This window comes from Habropoda laboriosa, unplaced genomic scaffold (assembly GCF_001263275.1).
Source record: "Habropoda laboriosa isolate 0110345459 unplaced genomic scaffold, ASM126327v1 scaffold309, whole genome shotgun sequence".
Taxonomy (NCBI): Eukaryota; Metazoa; Arthropoda; class Insecta; order Hymenoptera; family Apidae; genus Habropoda; species Habropoda laboriosa.
Window position 1 is genome coordinate 1,392,100 of NW_017100481.1, and position 6,975 is coordinate 1,399,074.

The 6,975-nt window shown below is 44.3% G+C and overlaps 2 non-coding genes across 2 annotated transcripts; both read left to right on the forward strand.

Moving 5' to 3' along the window:
- Nucleotides 1-459: 459 nt before the first annotated feature.
- On the forward strand, nucleotides 460-543 carry Trnal-uaa. The gene has a single exon. It is a non-coding gene; the product is annotated as a tRNA-Leu (tRNA).
- A 109-nt stretch (nucleotides 544-652) lies between these two features.
- Trnal-uaa lies at nucleotides 653-736 on the forward strand. The gene has a single exon. It is a non-coding gene; the product is annotated as a tRNA-Leu (tRNA).
- Nucleotides 737-6,975: the final 6,239 nt, after the last annotated feature.

The following is a 6,975-nucleotide window of genomic DNA, read 5'->3' on the forward strand; positions in this document are numbered from 1 at the left end:
ACAACGAGGGTGAATAATGATTGTATTATTCAAATCGCCCTTCGCCTTTTACCACTTCCGTCATTTTTCTCCGATTTCATACAAAGGAAAGTTCGTTAGCGCTTCACGGTGAATTAGTCCATTCTTGTGATCTGATTTAATGAATTTCTGTCTATTAACTGGTACACAATTCGATTTGCATACGAATTAAGCATTCGTTACTTCAGAAATTTGAATAATTCTTTTTTAACATTATTTATTGCGACATATTAATCTTTACGCTTCTCTTCAAAATATTTTTATTTAAATACCGTACACGTTACAATGAAATTATCATATTTTTAGAATTATGAAGTATATATGTATATGTATAATAGTAAAATATATTAAATTTTACTGTTAAACATTTTACATAAGTGTATAAAGTGATATTCATTAAGTACCTTATATACAAAAAATAAGAAGACTGCATTCAACTAAGCTAGGTTGGCCGAGCGGTCTAAGGCGCCAGATTTAAGCTCTGGTTCCCGTCTGGGAGCGTGGGTTCGAACCCCACACTTAGCAAATCTTTTTTATTTCAAATGCCTCGTGAAGCCTAGCGTCCCAACACTAATCGATAAGGTTTGCATGAATTCCTTTATATACTACAAACAACGCTACTTGATTCAACAAAGCTAGGTTGGCCGAGCGGTCTAAGGCGCCAGATTTAAGCTCTGGTTCCCGTCTGGGAGCGTGGGTTCGAACCCCACACTTAGCAAATCTTTTTTATTTTCAAATTCTTTATCGAATTCGCTACATCATCGCTACTCAATCATATCCGCGTAAAAACAACAATTAATTAATTGATTTTATCGAAGAATTTAATTTATTCGACGAATCAATTCACGCCTCTTAGGAACTACACGTGCGATCGTCTAGCGAGCTTTGAATAAAAATTGTAAGCACTTCCTGAAGAAGAAACCGCGTTTAAATTGTAAGAAAAATGGTTTCGTTAGCAAATCATTAATTAACGGTCCTAGGAGCTGATTTGCAATTACGTAGTATCTCCGAGGAGAGATAAATGGTCGGAGCTTTCGTCGAAGCCGGATTCGAAGTGACTCTCAGTCTCGTAACTGATGGCAGCGATAATTGAGCCGAGTATAAATGACTTGATGAATAGTCATAGACAATTAGGGAGGCTGAGATAAGGCAGCGAACTATGCGCGAGCAACTTTAGTCCGTTAATCCCGTTACAGAGAGTCGCGCTTCACCAGCGTGTTCCTCTCCGCGTATTTACATAACCGTACGAATGGATTCTTCACGAGCTTCTCTTCCTCCTCCGACCGTTCGCATCGTTCGCTTCTCCTTCATAATTCGTATTCGTCGAAACGCACGGAGACCGTACGAACGCGCATGTCCCCCTTTTCAACTCCTCGCCTTACAACAACGAGAGGCACTAGATTACCAAACACACGTGTGTCTCGAGGCTCCTACGAGCGCTTTCGATCATTTTTCTTAAAGTTGCTAAAAAACTTTAAAGGTGCTAAAAAATATTTTAATTTCTTTATTTTGTGAGTATATACAGGATGAGGACAGGGAGTGATTACACAGGTAAAAATAAATCGAAAATAGAGAATGCAATTTTTTTACGAGAAACTTAGTTTTCGAGAAAATTGAATTTAAAGATTCCCTACAAACTGTTGCTTCTACTCACAGTTTTGGGTTGATAAATCGCGGTAATGTCACATTTCGCAAGGAAATAGTGTAAATTTCCTGCAGCTCGAAGGAAAAATTACACAGGCTTTCAAACAGTTAAAACGTTAAATCATCCTAGAATCAGTCCATCACTCTTTAATTCGAATAGCAAGAATTTGTGTCGTCACTTTCACAGTTCATTCAGTAATATGCACGTAAAGCAACAAAATCGTTGATAAACCTATTAGTGCTTATCGTGAGATTGGCACTGTCTATTAGTACAAACATGAAACCCGCAGAAAACACGTGTATTCGATGAATTTTCAGATTAGATTTCCTCGAAAACGAGGCTTCGAACTGTGATGTCCGGTTTGCTCCAATTCCTCGAAACTAGGAGCAGATATTGGGGTATCGCTGAATTAAAACACTTAAGGATCAGAACTCTATTTGACGTTACGTGACGTGCGCGTGGTGAAATAGAGATTGAAAACAAAGAAATGGAGAAAATAGGGCTATTTAAGGGTTCTGGGTAGATGGACCTTGGGTTGTGACTGTGCAGGAGAGTTGAGAGGTGAAGAGTCCAGTATGAGCAATGGTGAAAGCGGGTGACTCGTAAATACACATGAAACTAAGGACTAAGAAGGAAAATATTTGAGGGTGTAACAGAACGAAAAAATGTTACTTTTCATTTTCCATTTTCGAATTGCATACAGAACGTTAACCCACCGGAAAAATGAAATACCAAACTCTAGCCCGCGCAACGATGCGCAAAATCGTTAGGCAAGGACTTAAGTTTAAAACCGATCGCGAAAGGAGTCTCGTGGCTCGTTTTATCGACGTTTCCAAGTTTCGCCGGCCGTTTCATTCGAACAGTCGTACCAGGAAGGAAAAAAGAGCCGATTAAATCGGATTACCAAACCGGTGGGCCAGAGCCCTTTTCCCAGAAGACCAGGACTTGACACCGTAAAAGTGTCACGAGACCGCCCTATTCAGAAAAGGGGGAGGCCTCGCGTACCGGCATCAGGAAGAAAGGAAGCACCAAGAGTCGCCCGTTGAAATGCTTGTCACAACAATTTCGCTAAAAAAGCACAACTCCGGTGTACAGCCGCCCAGGCACAATGAACCCGGGACACTTGTAATTTCATTCCGTCGCATCTGTTGTCATTCTCACGTTACCGCACCGGTATACATCTCTCGACTCTCTTCCTTCCACCGATTGCCAGGACTCTAGCGGTACATAGTAGGGGATAGAACGAGAGGTGGTCGCGTTGAAAGAGAAAAGGAAAAAAAGAAGAAAAATCAGACGCGCGTATTTCAAGCAACCCTTGCGCGAACGTTGCACAATGGAGCAGCCTCCAAGGTCCCTCCCTGAGGGGTGCCATTCCTGTCGATACTGTGGTCCACGTATAAAGGGTCTGCTATGAAAAAAGGGGGGTGAACGGCAGGGGGGAACGAAGAAGCCAGGGTAGGTGTCCGCGAATCGAGGTACTTCGCATGATTTTCTCTCTCTTGCCCTTCTGACTCGTCCGACTCTTCCTTCTTTTTTTTCTAAAGATTCCATCGTAATCACGCTTATCTTGCATTATGTAATTCGTAGTATCAGAGACGTTTCTTATCGATATCACGAGGTGTATTGCGCCGAGAAGTGTCGAGAGTTCACTGGTTCTTCCTCGTTGGAAATCGGTGTGACGATAATTCAATTTGAACACGTCGAAGCGTGAAAGTAAGAAAGGAAGGAGGAAATTGGAAAACAGCTCGTAGGAAAATGGCCGAGCCACCGGGCGATCCACGTTCCCCTCTTCTGGCGAGTCGAAAAAGGGAAATCGTATTTATAATGCTTACGCATTTCAAGCCTGACGTCCCGTGAAATCGCGTTACCGGGATCCGGAATATTAAATTCATCTCTGTCTTCCCAGGCTATCGCCTCGCGTTATCGTCACCTTAATCGAACCTCGAAAAACGTGATTTCGACTCTAGGAAATCTTTCTGTATTCGTTGGAGAATAATCCTCCGGTTTCACCGTTGCGTGAACGAAATTTGAATAAATTTAACGCGGTTACGAAAATTCGCCGGACTGAACTTTTTGCCCGTCGACTGTTGTTACTTTCGGCAGACAGAATTTTCCGAAACAATGGGAACGTTTGTAAATCGTAAATCGAGTGTCAGCGGTGAAACGCTGCGCTTGACGCGGACAATTTCGCGATATCACGAAGATGAGGCAAAAATTAATCAAGCGAAAACCATAAATAACGATTCGCAGCGGGTTGAGCTTGTGCACGCTCAGACAATGGGTGACAAATTGTGCGCGAAAGCAAAACAAACTGAGAGGACTAGATTGAGCTGGCTGCTCGATTCGTCGCCGGTTCCTTCTCCGGCTATTGTCATCGATACACAGCTTCTACAGAGTGTATACCGACAGAGTCAGGATATAATCTTCGCGGTCCATTTTTCTTGACCGTCCAGCGGGTTCCTTTGAGCGAATTCCGACCCTCGGTGCCGCAATAGACTAAGCCACCCCTGGATCTTCGCATTCTCTCTGTCTCCGTGGCCATAATCTCGAGCGTTCGTCGCATGGTTGCACTGTTCGTGGGTGTGTACCTTAAGGCCGCGGTCACACCGTTGAAATAACGGAGGTTAGAAGAGGTACTCCAGTGTTGGCCAAAGAGTTAGTTTGAATAACGAATGAGAAAAGAACATTTGGAAACTGAAATACGTCGGAAATAAACGGAGTTTAATCTCCATTCGAAGATTTCAAACAAAAATAGAGTTGAAAACAATTTTGATTACACTTTTTCTCTCAAGTATCTCGTTAGAAATCTTATGGCAGTGAGATAGATTAACCACAATAAACAAAGAGAAAAATCTCTCAACGGAAGCTGAAGAGGGTATCGATATGTTATACTTTGTGAATCATTTTTCAAACGCTGGAGTATCTCGCTCGATATTTCAGCACCCATCGTTTAAAAAAAAATTAATCACAGTAAAGAAAAAATCAAGTGTTGAAAAATCCAACGCATCGTTAAGAAAAATAACCGAATAGCGTGACCGGATGTTTACTGCAAGACGAGCACACCGATAACAGGCCGTAAATCAACCCCCAAGGCACTTAAAGAATTTTCGTTAGCGACGTCGAGAGGACTTTTCCAGGCGAGAAAAGTCAGTCGTGCTTAGACAGTCCTCCGGCAGGCCTCGAATTTAGAAGCGATTGAGTAATTTCTCGGCTCCGGTTTCCTACACGTGTGTTCAAATCGATACATATCACAAAGAGAAAGATCAATAACAACAAAGAAGAAATCAGAAACGAATAAACACTGAGTAACACTGTGCTCGTGCAACTACAGCCAAAACTTCCACCAAGAATGACGTCCATCGGAAGGATCGTTGCTTAAACTCCCGTGTGATCGCAGTCTAAAGGAAGTCACGGTGAACGAGCTTGATCTCCTCGTAAGGTTATCAGAAGGTACGTAAACATAAACAAGAGGTTGAGTGGCGAGATGGTTGACGAAAGAGAGAGAGAGAGAGAGCGAAAGAGGGTGGGTTAGGCCGGGTTTTGTATAGAAGGGAAGATCGGATCGGGGCCGCGTTAAAAAAAAGATGAAAAAAAAGAAAGAAAGAAGAATAGTCGTCTTAAGAGGAGGACGCCGTGGCAATCGTAAATGTTTAATATCGTGATTAAAGGCGCTGGCGCCTCTCATTATTATTTCAGTCTGGAGGACATTTCGCCCGCAGTCCTCCTCTCCGCTCCGCGTCACCGCGTTTCTTTTCAATTCTCACTTTCCTTCGTCGGCTTAAAAATCCTCCGTGAAAATTAGCCGCCTAAATATTTAAAGGCTCCCCTCCTACCGACGCGGCGTTCCGTTGCACGGCTTGAACGGCCGCCACGATACGGCGGGGGGGGGGGGGGGGCCAAGGGGTGGTATGAAGCAGAGGGAAGAGAAGAGAAAAAAAAAAGAGGAAAAAATAAAAACCCGGTGAAAAACGACGAAAAAGAGAGAAAAAATAAGGAAGAAAAGGAGAAGAAAGAGAGATGGAGTGTGCGCGAGTGGGAGAGAAGAGAGAGGAATACAAAAACAAGCGTCTGCGGGCCGCGTCATTGTCCCGGGCATGGAGACAGGCGTGATCTCTTCCATCTGATGGATTTCTGCTGCAGTCACCTCTAACCACCTCGCTCGTCACTTCCCGTTGCGCTTCGTACCATTGGACACCCGACTGACTTTTTGTTTTAAATCCTTTTCCTCTTTCTTCTCTCTCTCTCTCTCTCTCTCTCTCTCTCTCTCTCTCTCTCTCTCTTCCATTCGCTCGCTCGCTCTTTGGTTCTCTGCCTCGCCATTCAACCGAGGCTCGAACAGCCTCGCACCCTCGCTTTAGTCAGTAGCGAACAGAGGAAAACAGCGGGGCGAGAGCATCGAATTAACGCGTAATTTCTTCGAGGAGACTTATCACGCGAAGTGGAGACACCTACGTGACGCGAATTCTCGTTGCCTCGAGTACACGCGAATTCACGGAACAACGAGAATGACGACGAGAACTACAACGACGTGGCGACGGTGGAGGTACGGGTGTGTTCCCTTGTATCGAATCGAGAGGGACCCAGAATCCTCGTCCCGTTCAATTGGACATTTAAATTCAGCCGGAAGTTCGGCGCTCGTCCGACACGAGAAAAGATACCGTTTCCCCGACAAAGAGGACGATTTTATGTCGAACGTCGAGGAGACTCGGACACTAGGCGGATATTCGTAAATAAAATTTTCGCGAGGGTGACAAAATGGTCACACGCTCCAGTGCTGACCCTATCCGGGTCAAAACTCGATATCCACGAGACGTGATTTTCTTCCTTTCGTTTTTTATGCTGTTTTCACGTAGTTACGCCGCGTCTCGAGGACAGAATAAAATAGATACGGGGATTGTTCGACAGAATATTATAACGGTCCGCTGACGAAAGGGAGATCGCTATGCTTTCCCTCTTCCGAGGGAGCAACACGAGAAATTTCTACCGATTTATGTATCTCTATCAGATTTCCACAACGTGCTCTCTAATTTTCCTCGCATTTTTCCCTCTCGAATTCTCGTTCAAGGCTCGAGCGTGTTTCTCAAGACCCTGGAAAACCGTGATCGTTTCACCATGCCGGAGAGCTCGTTTTTCTCTCATCAGGATGCATCGACTGTCCGTCAACGCGAAACACCGGGATTGTACGTAACGGAGCAGAGTTTGAAGCAGTGGACGTCGATGAATTTGCATCGGGAGGATAATAGTAGTACCGCGGCGAGAGAACAATGGAAAAAGAAACGAGCTGCCGCCGCAGGACGGCGTATCTTTTTCCG